We start from the raw sequence: 13,874 nt of genomic DNA, 5'->3' as shown, positions 1-13,874 counted from the left end.
TGTAACTTATGCAGTTTGCCCCGATCGTAACACACAGAAACAATCCCGCAGCCATATGATGTTTGAACTCGCGTTAAAACGCAAATATTCAAAGACTGGTAAGGAAGATAGCAAAATAATAACTCATAGTAAGGCAACTGACAGCTTTATATTCAGTTAACATTGACTAGCCAGCCGCTATCGAATTTTGACTTACATGTGCTGCTCTATTAAAGGCAATATCCTCTGACAACGTAAAGATAATCCGATTTAATCACGTTGGTGTTTGTTGATTCGGACATCTCTCCGTTTCAGGCAGCTAATCCAATTGTATTGACAGGGGTTACTTCTTCAAAAGTTAGCTGGGTCTGGTAAAGTTATCTTGTTAGACAAAGTTACTCCAAAAGTTAGCGGCGCCAGTCAGCAGGTGACAACCGGACGAGCGCAGCCGGCCCGACAGCAAGCACACATGGAGAAAAGTACACTTGCATAATGTACTGAAAGTACTCTATTTTCACGCACTAATTTCGTAGGCTACTTAATATACAAAAAAAAAAGTGCCAATCAGTTTTTTGGATTTCACAGATAGGCTAGCTAAGAATACATAATAATTTTATTTTAATTATTAATTATAGCTTTAAGGGTGTAGAAAGCATAAACAGGAAATGTACATGTTTGAGAATAGCTTAGAAGTTAGGCTAAAGGGAGAAGAAATACGTAAGTTAACTTACTCTCTTACCTCTAATTCTAGGAAATGATGTATGGCCATATTAAAGGGATAGTTCAACCAAAAATGAAAATTCTGTATTATATAAAGTTTATTATTACTATAAACATGTATTAAGAAGCATGAAAAAAAGTTGGATGAACACATTTAGTTTGTAGATACTGCATTTTGGGGGTCAAAGATCACATCGGTGGTCATGGTTTTTATCTATAAAAAATTTCTTCCTAAGAAGGCAATACATGAATGCATTACCACTAATCTACCCACAACATGTTTGACTGGCTGGTGTAAAAACTTTAAAGCCATTTTTCTCAGTTTCAGTGTTTGCGTAGTTACTGCACTTAGCCTTTGTAGGGCAGTGTAGTCGTCGCTGCTGCTTCTCCTGTTCAATTTCAGCCTCTAGATCTGATTCTGGATCATATATGTATAGCTAAATCTGATTGATCTCAATGGTTTATTTAGTATAATGTTTTTTCCATGTTTAAGGATGTCACAGCTTTCTCAGCTCTCAGCGCAATCGCTGCGCGCGCTCGTGACTCTTTAGCTCCGCCCACACGACACGCCTCCAGCCTCTCGTTTTTTTCCGGAAAGACTCGGTACAGCGTATCTTTCTTTTATAAATATAATAAAACTAAAGACTTTTCTAAAGACTTTATGAAGGATGCAATTCTACTCTATAGGTACTCAAGATTGACATGAGATTGACTGAAACTGAGTGTTTCACCCCCCCCCCCCCTTTAATGACTGACCCTCATGTCGTTGGACACCCGTCAGACCTCCATTTATCTTCGGAACACAAATGAAGATATTTTAGTGTAAATCCGATGGCTCAGAAAGGCCTCCATTGGCACAATGCACTGTACACTCTCAAGACCCATAAAAGCCTCTATAGACGTCGTTACAAAGTCCATCTCACTACAGTGGTTCTACAAAAACTTTATGGAGCGACCAGAATAGTTTTAGTGCGCAAACAAAAAATCTAAATAGCGCCTTTATTCAACTTTATTCTGGGCCTCAGACATGAACTCATTAAGCACCGTCACGACACATGCGCGAGAATATGACGTCGAGCACAGTTCGGGAATCCATGAAATGCACACTTTAGCCCCATTTTGAGCACTACACCAAGACCTAAAGTGCGATCAATGTAGAATTCAACAGCTTCGATATGGCGCGTCTTCCTCTGCTTGTAAACGAAGCTCCTCGCTTCCAGGTCATGTGTCAGAACGCCGGCTCTATTCTCGCGCATGCGTCGTGAGTTGCTTCGTGAGTTCACGTCTGAGGCTCAGAATAAAGTTGAATAAAGACGCTATTTTGATTTTTTGTTTGTGCACAAAAACTATTGTCATCGCTTCATAAAATGATTGTAGAACCACTGTAGTGAGATGGACTTTGTAACAACGTCTTTAGTGCCTTTTATGGGTATTGTGAGAGGAAGTGTCATTGCTGCCAATGGAGGCCTTTCTGAGCCATCGGCTTTCAACTAAAATATCTTCATTTGTGTTCCGAAGATGAACAAAGGCCATTGAGGGTAAGTCATTAATGACAGAATTTTCATTTTTGGGTGAACTAACCCTTTAATACTGCCTGGCCTTGAACATGGGCTGGTATATGCAAATTTTGGGAGGCGTAAATATTAATGACCCTGACTGTTGCATCACAGTCGTGTTATGTGTGGATTCGCCCGTTTTTCAGTGGTCTTTTTCAAGCACAAGATTTACATATGAAGGAGGAAACAGTGGTGTTTGAGGCTAATGGTATGTTAGTTCCATGTACAGAACTCATATTTTTTTAACTATGCCAAGGTAAAGGCAGTTTCCTATTCTAGGGCATCTTTAAGATCTGTCAGTGCAAGTTGCTTTCAGTTAAAACTGCTCAAACATCCACATTAGTTTGGGACTAGATTAAGCCTTGTCTGTGAAACTTGGGGTTAGAGTTCCTGGAGGCACATTTATCAACAACAACAACAATCCATATAAACAAAGAAAACCTATCTGGAAGAGATGCATGTACACACAAACAGCATTTACTTTTAAAATAATGCAACACGGACACATTATAGACGAGTTGTTGAAGCTTAACCGTGAGGATGTTGAAGTTTTGCAACTGAGGTGTATTTTATAGACTAACGTGAGCTTATTTTCTGCAGTAATACAAACACCAGTGGAAAATACTATAGGGTTTTTGTGGAGGGAACCAGGGGGGTGTGATAATATTATTTGTGTAAGAAAGTGTGTGGAATTTTAACTGTATAATTTGAAGACTTTATAGTAAAATATAAAGTACTTCAAGAATAGCCTGGCTATTGACTATTTTCATTCAGTAATTTACATCATATGGCAAAGAACTTTGAGTAATAATCAAAATTGAGAAACTGCTGAAGCTAATGTGTTTCTCCTCTTTAGGGCGTGGCATTTTCACCACTGAAGCTTTTTTCAGAGGTGATTTTGTTCTTGAATACCGAGGTGAACTTCTGAGTTCAGAGGAGAGTCTTGACCAAACTCAACACTACACTGAAGCTGAAAACGTCTTCCTGTTTGCTTTTCAGTGGCATGGCAAAAATTGGTGATGAGTACAGGACTGTTGGATTGATGTAGATGGGATGCTTAAATATCAACTACTGTAAGATACTTAATACTTTAAAGTCCCCATGAACTGACTTGAAGAGTATTGAGTGCAGTTGTATTGAGTTTTGTTTGTATTCCCCATATTCTCAAAAGAGAACGAAATGGTAAATGTTAGATGCCTTTATCTGAGAGCTGAGAGGATGTTGCAGTGATTCTGTCATATAGATCGATTGAAAAGATTGATCATTAATTAGGCCTGTTGCGATAATTAAATAATATGGTTATTTGATCTAATCGCAGTTGTCTGAAATAGTTATAGCTCTCTTTTATCGGCCTAAAGCACAAGGGGGAGTTATGGACCAAAAGAAATAGACAAGCACCAATTAAGGTTTCGTGCAATATATTTAAAGTCATTTGGAGCCATAGCTTAATGTGAGGGACAGAAGAATATTTACATCGTTAAATTAAAGTTTAACGGATCTTAATGGAAACTCGTCTTCCCTCCGCTGCGGCTCTCAATCATTCTCCGTTCAGCATTCAAACAGCGCACCTTGTCCGGTTACAACAGGCAGCACGGTAAAACTCTCCTATTATTAATTTAATAATATTAATTCATTAAAAAAAGGGTCTGCTATTCCAATAAAGCTCAGTGTGCTCCATTTAAGCTCATCCACATTAAACATCTATGTAAATACTTCATAAACAGACAGGTGACAGGTTGTCACTTCAAGAAACAAACAAAAAAGAATTTTCCCAAAAAACATCTTGTGAGCTTATTGGTAACAGGGGTGTAATGCGTCCCCATTAAGCACAGCCAGACTTTTTGCATCTAATGATGCATATCTTAATTTAAATGCTCTTTTCATTTAAAACAAAATTAAATATTAATGTGTGAGAGATTAATATTTTATTTTTACATAACTTCTTGTACTCAAACCAATACCCTGTGCACTAAAATGTCTCAATGTAGATTTAGGTGAGCTTAATAGGTACGTTTACCCTATATATATACCTATATATATACTCACTGATTCATAACGCTTCGAAGCTTCATGAGGCTGTGTTTTGAAATCGTCATCACTATATAAGTCGTTATTTAGGGTTTTTTTGCGCACAAAAACTATTCTCGCCGATTCATAAAGTTATTGTAGAACCACTGTAGTGAGATGGACTTTGTAACGACGTCTTTAGTACCTTTTAAGGGTCTTGAGAGTGAACCGTGCATTGTGCCAATGGAGGCCTTTCAGAGCCATCAGATTTCAACTAAAATATCTTCATTTGTGTTCCGAAGACGAACGGAGGTCTTACGGGTGTCGAACGACATGAGGGTAAGTAATTAATGACAGAATTTTCATTTTTGGGTGAACTAACCCTTTAAGGAGAAAAAAATACTATTTTTTTATTGCTGGTCCCCATTGTAGGAAATAATAATATGGATGTCAATCGCTACCATCAACTGTCTGGTATTCAACTGTCTGTGTTCAACAGAAGAAATTCATACAGGGTTGGAACAACATTAGAGTGAGTAAATAATGACAATTTTAGAGGTGAACTGTCCCTTTAAGGACAAGCGGCAGCGTGTTCACTACTGCGCTGCTGTCAATTTAAGACCTCTACACATCTTATATACAGACACAATATATATATTCTTTACATTCATATATAAATATAAAAATTGTTGAATGTATGAATACATGAATACATTTCTTTACTATTTAAAGCTGTTAACTGTAATCTTACACTGCAAAATGATAACTAACATTACAACGTTTAAAATAAATTACAATTATTTGATGAATGAAGCACACCCAAAAAATTATGACAAAGCCCTAAAACAGATAATTAATCATCAAAGCCCTAAAATTGTCAATTAATCGGCATAATCGCAATCATTTGTTAGGCAATAAATCGTCAGCCAAATTTCATAATCGTGACAGGCCTATCAGTAATTCATGATAAACCTTTACACTCGTTCTGATTAATTACCATGTGGTTTCATATTTCTCAAGCCTTTGAGTCAAGCATCAGCAGAATCCACTGATAAAAAGCCAGCCAGTGATTTGTGTCCGCAGAAATGGGTAAGTCCACTTTAAAACATCTGAGTTGTGAGTGAGTAACGTGTCTGGGTGTTAACAGAAGGAAAGGAGTGAAAGATAATGTGTAGGACAGCTAGAGGAATTAACCTGTACTAGTTTTTCTGTTCTTTACATACAATTCTGATTTTGACATTTACTGATTTCTCTTCTGACATTCAGCCCCATTGTGCTGCTTCTGTTTCCTCGCCTGAATTGGACACGGTGAACAGCAAAGGTCCACATAAGCAGTCAGGCAAAGCAAGAACATCAGGCAATAAAACGGTAACCATCTCATACATGCAGCAACTATCTATTGATTAGAAACACTGTCAGGGTTCCCACTCATCCTGGAAAATTGATGACACATTTTCTAGTCCTGGAAAATACATGGAAAATGTTCTGGAAAATCTTGCTGTTGTCCTGGAAAAGATATATATATTTTTAAAGTTCTCGGTTTTTCTTTAGTTGAGTACAAAGTGTGATGTTCAGGATGAGTTTTGACAGGTGAGAGTAGTGTTTGAATGATGATGTTTAGTCTTGTGTTGCCACTCGCAGCGGTTAGCTAATGTTATTAACTGCTCAAATGTGTGCAGTGAATGTTAACTGTTAAGCAGCTACCTAATCACATAATTTTGATATAAACTTGCATTTCCGAGTTATAAATAAGAATTGCGTGATATAAACTTGCTATTGCGTTATAAAGTCAAATTTGTGTGATAAACTCACATTTGCGAGTTATAAAGTCAGAATTGCGAGATATAAACTCACAATTCTAACTTTTTCCTCGCAATTGCAAGTTTATATCTTGCAAATCTGACTTTTGTAACTTGCAAATGTGAGTTTATATCTCTCATCTCTGACTTTCTAACACAAATTTGCGAGTTTAATTCTCAATCATAGCAAGTCAAAATAGAAAGATAAAAATTACCTCTTTTCTTTTTACTCTGTGGCACAAACAAGCTTCCACAGTCATAATGTATGATTAAGAGCTCATAATAAAAACTGTTTTTATAGTTAAAGGGATAGTTCACCCCAAAAATGTTTTATGTTTTTCTGTTTACCCCCAGGGCATCCAAGATGTAGGTGTGTTTGTTTCTTCAGAACACAAATGAAGATTTTTAACTCCAACCATTGCAGTCTGTCACTCATATAATGCATGTGAATGGTAAACATGCATCTATGAGGGTAAAAAACATAAAAAATTGCACAGGTAAATTGGTTTGTGCGAGAAACCGAACGGTATATATATAATTTTTTTCCTCAAATACACCACTATGTCCAACAGCTGTCAGTGCGTGATCAATGTACACGATATAATGTAGTTTACGCAAGCGAAATTATCTCTCACGCATATCTCTACGCCAGTTCGTGTACAGACCTCACTTACCGGAAGTGATCGCGCACTGACGGCTGTTGGACATAGTGGTGTATTTGAGGCAAAGAATTGTATAAATACTGTTCGGTTTCTCGCGCAAACCAATCATTTCAAGTTTTAAGATATCAACGCGTCATCACGAGCCGCAGGGTTTAATTTGGATTTGTCTGTGCATGTTTTTTAACTCTATTCACATGCATTATACACTGTAAAAAATTTATAATCTTCCCAACTCAAAATTTTCTAGTGACTGGTCACATCTAAAATTTTCAATTGGCCCAAGTGAAATTCTGTAAATGTAATTTTATCAATTGTGGCAACAGCCTGTTAACATGGGCTCAATTAGAAATAATATGTTGAGCCAATGGAAAAAATTTATAATCTTCCCAACTCAAAATTTTCTAGTGACTGGTCACATCTAAAATTTTCAGTTGGCCAAATTGAATTTCTGTGAATTGAATTTTATCCATTGTGGCAACAGTCTGTTAACATGGGCTCAATTAGAAATAATATGTTGAGCCAATGGAAAAATGTAATTTACCAACACTGTAAAAAATGTCAGACCTCTCCAATTAAACATTTTCTAGTGACCGATCACATCTACATTTTTCAATTTGGCCAACTAAAAAATTTAGATGTGATCAGTCACTAGAAAATTTTTAATTGGAGAAATGTTTTACAGTGAAACTGTGTGCACTGTAAAAAATGTATAATCTTCCCAACTCAAAATTTTCTAGTGACTGTTTACATCTAAAGTTTTCAATTGGCCCAAGTGAAATTCTGTAAATGTAATTTTATCAATTGTGGCAAGAGCCTGTTAACATGGGCTCAATTGGAAATAATATGTTGAGCCAATGGAAAAAATGTATAATCTTCCCAACTCAAAATTTTCTAGTGACTGGTCACATCTAAAATTTTCAATTAGCCAAATTGAATTTCTGTGAATTGAATTTTATCCATTGTGGCAACAGCCTGTTAACATGGGCTCAATTAGAAATATGTTGAGCTAATGGAAAAATGTAATTTACCAACACTGTAAAAAATGTCAGACCTCTCCAATTAAAAATGTTCTAGTGACCGATCACATCTAAATTTTTTAGTTGGCCAAATTGAAAAATTTAGATGTGATCAGTCACTAGAAAATTTTGAGTTGGGAAGATTATAAATTTTTTGAATTTTTGAATTGGAGAAATGTTTTACAGCGAAACTGTGTGGTTGGTCCAATTAAATATTTTAAATTGTAGTAACAATTGTTTATTTCTCACTGTCCCAAAAGAAAAAAATGACTAAAAACATAAATATATTAAGCAAAATACAGAAACAGACAACAGGGTTGACATTTTATCACATTACTTTATTAACAAGTAAATTCCAACACATGATATTTGGGTGAAAATACCTTATTTTCAATAAGGAAAAACTCTGAATACATTCAAGAAGTCTTCTGCATAACAGGATGTCTTGTTGTGGTGAAGAAAACACAGCACGGCAAGCTAAAAACCTGCAAATAAAAATAAAAACTAACATTAATGAACATAAAAATAAAACTATTGGCTACAGGGGTCCGTGTACGGGACCTACAGGCTACCATTAGATAATTATGTGGTAAATGAGAACACACTCATGAAAACAATGAATGCATGAACTCGTGATTCTACAAAATGTCTTTTAAACTTCACCCGGTCATAAAGCAAAACTCTAGAGAATAATTTCAGTGCTAAATACTCACCAAAGTCTTTGTGAGATGAATATCTCTATTCTCTCGGGAATGTGTCTCGGTCTTCTTCAGCACCTGCTGGTTCGGCTCCGCTCGCGCTGCCGCTCCCGCGTCTCCGCGTTTGAAATCTCCACACAAACGGTTTTTTTCAAGCGCATTTTGCGCATGCGTATACCGTTTTTCGGACGGAGGACTTGTTCAGCCAACATGGATTTTTCACTTCGACTTCATAGATTGACTGAGCACAATTAAATATGTTCGGTGAATATACAATTTTAATTTTTAGTGAAGACCTTAAGCTATGATTAGTAGGCCTACAATGCATCTTTTTGCATGGCGATAATTATTTGGAAGTCATTTATTGGGCCAATATGTAATGATCAATGTACACAATTTTTCCCCCCAATTTTTTTTTACAGTGTGGTTGGTCCAATTAAATATTTTAAATTGTAGTAACAATTGTTTATTTCTCACTGTCCCAAAAGACAAAAATGACTAAAAACATAAATATATTAAGCAAAATACAGAAACAGACAACAGGGTTGACATTTTATCACATTACTTTATTAACAAGTAAATTCCAACACAGGATATTTGGGTGAAAATACCTTATTTTCAATAAGGAAAAACTCTGAATACATTCAAGAAGTCTTCTGCATAACAGGATGTCTTGTTGTGGTGAAGAAAACGAGGCACTGCAAGCTAAAAACCTGCAAATAAAAATAAAAACTAACATTAATGACAAAGCTCCCCTGCATCACATCTGGCAAGAGACAGAACAGAAGTTTCTTCATTATATAATGAGGATGAGACGAATGAATGGACATAAGAAAATCACGAGCTTGACGTGTTTGATATTAAAAGGCAATAACTCAAGCCCTGAAAGAGGCCGACGCCAAACGCACCGTGTTCAACAGTCGCATGCCGCACATATCACACAAATGACTTAATTTCCTTATTACCTATTGTTTTAGACATATAAGACATGAGGAAAATAGAACTATTGGCTACAGGCTACCATTAGATAATTATGTGGTAAACGAGAACACACTCATGAAAACAATGAATGCATGAACTCGTGATTCTACAAAATGTATTTTAAACTTCATACCCGGTCATAAAGCAAAGCTCTGGAGAATAATTTCAGTGCTAAATACTCACCCACGTCTTTGTGAGATGAATATCTCTATTCTCTTGGGAATGTTTGTTTCGGTCTTCAGCACCTGCTGGTTCGGCTCCGCTCGCGCTGCCGCTGCCGCTCCCGCGTCTCCGCATTTGAAATCTCCACACAAACGTTTTTTTTCCAAGCGCATTTTGCACATGCGTATACCGTTTTTCGGACGGAGGACTTGTTCAGCCAACATGGATTTTTCACTTCGACTTCATAGATTGACTGAGCACAATTAAATATGTTCGGTGAATATACCATTTTAATTTTGAGTGAAGACCTTAAGCTATGATTAGTACAATGCATCTTTTTGCATGGCGATAATTATTTGGAAGTCATTTATTGGGCCAATATGTAATGATCAATTTACACAATTTTTCCCCCCAATTTTTTTTTACAGTGTACGACTGACAGACTGCAACGGTTGGAGTTAAAAATCTTCATTTGTGTTCTACTGAAGAAACTAAGTCACCTATATCTTGGATGCCCTGGGGGTAAGCAGATACACATCACATTTTAAAGGGGTGGTGTAACGGTTCAGTTTAATTGTAAAAAGGTGATTGTGGTTATATGCTGACCTTCAAGCGCCCTCTTGTGGCAAAGGTTGTGTATGGTAACTTCCGCAGCCTATGACTCGTGTTGAGTTGTGTTCACTTCATTATGTATGCGTCATGGCTGAAGAGCGGCTCGTGCGGTGAAGTCGTGGCCTCATAAGGCTGTAAGTCACTATTATTTGTCACATAAACATGACGTTTAGTAGGTTTAAGATGTTTTAAGATGTTTGACAGTAAATATATCAATCTAGAGATTATTAATGTTGCTAAAAACTAAATGTAAAGTGCAAAGTATGAGCATTAGGTAGCGCCATATGCTAGCGGTCTTTTGTTATGATTATTAGGCTAATTTGGAGTATGTGATGTCAAGCAATTACTTAATTTGTATAATTTACAAATATAATTACCACATGCGTATGACAATGTGACGTTTAGTGCATAATGTGTGGATTTTATGTTTCTTTGAATGCCTATTTTGGCAGTAAATAAATACTGCTCAGTGAATATGTACTTTGCACTTTGAATATAAGTTGAGTACTATCTAATTGCTGTATTTTCTGTTTGTTTACAGTTTTTACAATGTTAAAATTAAACGAGATTTGATTCAAACTATTGGAAGATTAAAAGCCATGAACCAACATCTCGCCTGTTCACTGTCTGTCTAGCTGGATAGAGAAGTTACATCTAGTGAGGACAGAACAGTAAAAAAGCCTTCTTATCAGCATACAACGCCTTTCAGAAGCTGTTAACTTCAGTCATCAAGTCATCATGTGGCAGTCATTGGACCCGCAACCCCAACGACTTCCAGGGAGTCACATGCTGAAAGCACAAGAGGAGGTACTGGAAACGAGATCTCGGTGCTCTGCTTCTTCAACGCGGTCTACAAGGTCATCTGCAAGCGTAGCAGCTCTCAAAGCGCGAGCCAAAGCTGAAGCTGTACAAGCGCAGGTGGTCTATGCAGAAGAGGAAGCTGAAGTAATGAAACAACAAGCTGAAATGCAGGCTCAGCTACATATTTTAAAGATAAAGAAAGAAGCAGCCGCTGCAGCAGCAGAAGCAGAGATACTAGAAGCAGCCGCACAGTTTGAAGAACAGCCTTACAACAAAGAACATCTGTGCGACAACCCCGTGGACTCCAAGGAAAAAGTTCAAAATTTCATCGATAGTCAAGTATTCTTGCAAAGCAACCAAGTGCCATCACAGCCTCAAATCTCAATCACGAACCCCTTCTACCAACATGATAACACAAGCGCAGAACCATCACTATCCCCCTACGTTACTCCTGTAACCAAGCAAGAAACCCTGCAACATAGAAAACAACGGCCGTCTATATACATGTCAACACCACATCCTAACATATCACATCCAGTTCTCAATCACCAACACCAGTCATTCAGCTCAACACCCCCAAATCCTCAACAGACATCTACGGTAAATGACATGGCTAAATATCTAATGAGACGTGAACTGGTATCAGCCACTTTGCAAACTTTTGATGATGATCCACAAAATTATCGTAGCTGGAAATCCTCATTTCTGAGTGTCACGAAAGACTTGTCCCTGTCCCCTAAAGAAGAGTTAGATCTGCTTGTAAAATGGCTTGGACCAAAGTCAAACCAACAAGCTAAAAGAATCAGTGCGGCTCAAATCAATGATGTCGCTGAAGCCCTAAACATGATCTGGCAGCGCTTGGAAGAAACCTACGGAGCACCTGAGGTAATTGAACATGCACTCTTTCAAAAGGTTGATAACTTCCCTAAGATTACAGCTAGAGACTCAAGTAAACTAAGGGAGCTAGGAGACCTCTTACTTGAACTACAGCTAGCTAAAGCAGAGGGTTATTCACCTGGGCTAGCCTTTCTAGATACGGCTCGTGGTGTTAATCCCATAGTGGAAAAACTTCCTTACTCCCTACAAGAAAGATGGATCTCACATGCATCCAAATACAAGGTAGATTACAACGCCACATTTCCACCATTTTCTACCTTTTCTAACTTTGTACGGGAGCAAGCACGCATAAGAAATGATCCTAGCTTCTCCTTCCTGTCAGCAGCGCAGTCCAAATTTGACAGACCTGTTAAAAACAGTACTCGCCCTATGATTTCAGTGAAAAAGACAGAAATAGCCCAGAGTAATGAAACAACAGATGTGAGTGAAGATCCAGACAAACAATGTCCTTTGCATAAAAAGCCGCATCCCCTCAGGAAGTGTCGCAGTTTCCGCTGCAAGTCCTTAGAAGAGAGAAAAACATATCTGAAGGACAAAAACATATGCTTCAAGTGTTGTGCGTCAACCAAACATCAAGCCAAAACCTGTCAGATCAAAGTCATCTGTAAAGAATGTGGGAGTGAAAGACACAACTCAGTGCTACATCCAGGCCCACCCCCTCCTACCAGCATCACACCGACAACAGAGGTGAAACAGCATGGCGGGGAGCCTGAGCTCAGCACACCATCAGTCTCAGCTACGGCAATGTGCACAGAGGTATGTGGCGAACAGCGCGGCTCAAGATCTTGTGCTAAAATATGCCTAGCCAAAGTGTATCCAGCAGGTCAGAGGGACAAGGCAATAAACCTCTACGCTGTTATGGACGAACAAAGTAATCAGTCACTTGCCCGCTCTGACTTTTTCGACATCTTTAGTGTTAAAGGAGGCACAGAGGTGTATACCTTAAAAACATGTTCAGGTATCATGGAAGTCAGCGGGAGAAAGTCTATTGTCGAGTCTATAGATGGTCACATAAAGGTGCCGCTGCCTCCGATGCTAGAATGTGACATGATACCAGAGGATCGCTCTGAGATCCCCTCGCCTGAAGTCGCCCAATACCACCCACACTTAAAGGTGCTCTCGCACAAGATACATGCCATAGACCCAAATGCACAAATCCTGTTACTCCTGGGCAGAGACATCCTGAGTTTACATAAAGTGAGAGAGCAATGCAATGGTCCCCATAATGCACCATTCGCCCAGCGCCTTGACCTCGGCTGGGTTATTGTGGGAGATGTCTGTTTGAATGGTGCACACAAACCAAGGTCTGTCGCAACGTACAAAACAAACACATTGCTCAATGGGCGTCCATCGTATCTCAGTCCATGTACCAATGTCCTGCAAGTAAAAGAGAAATCTGTAAGTCAACTAAAAGACACTCAAATCTGCACAGATACTTACCAGGTTATACAAACAGACAATCTCGGAGACACTATCTTCATTAGGAGAGAGGATGATGAAAAATTAGCATCTTCACAACAGGATATGCAATTTCTCACAATAATGCAGAACGAAATGTATCAGGATGAGACCAACAGCTGGGTTGCGCCCCTTCCCTTTGTTACACCCAGACAACGTCTACCAAATAATCGAGATCAGGCTTTAAAAAGACTCAACACACTAAAACGAAGTCTCGTCAAAAAACCTGAGATGAGAGGGCACTTTGTTCAGTTCATGCAAAAAGTCATAGATAACAAGCAAGCAGAAGTTGCACCCCCTTTACAGCTGAATGAAGAGTGTTGGTATCTCCCCATGTTTGGGGTGTACCACCCGCAGAAACCCAAGCAAATCCGTGTGGTTTTTGACTCAAGCGCTAAACATGAGGGCGTAGCACTCAACGACGTCCTGTTAAGCGGCCCAGATCTCAACAACGCTTTGCTAGGGGTTCTAATCAGATTCCGCAGAGAGCCCATCGCAATAACAGCAGATGTGGAACAAATGTTCT

This window comes from Gobio gobio, assembly GCF_949357685.1.
Source record: "Gobio gobio genome assembly, chromosome: 14".
NCBI lineage: Eukaryota > Metazoa > Chordata > Actinopteri > Cypriniformes > Gobionidae > Gobio > Gobio gobio.
This window is presented reverse-complemented; position numbering follows the sequence as displayed.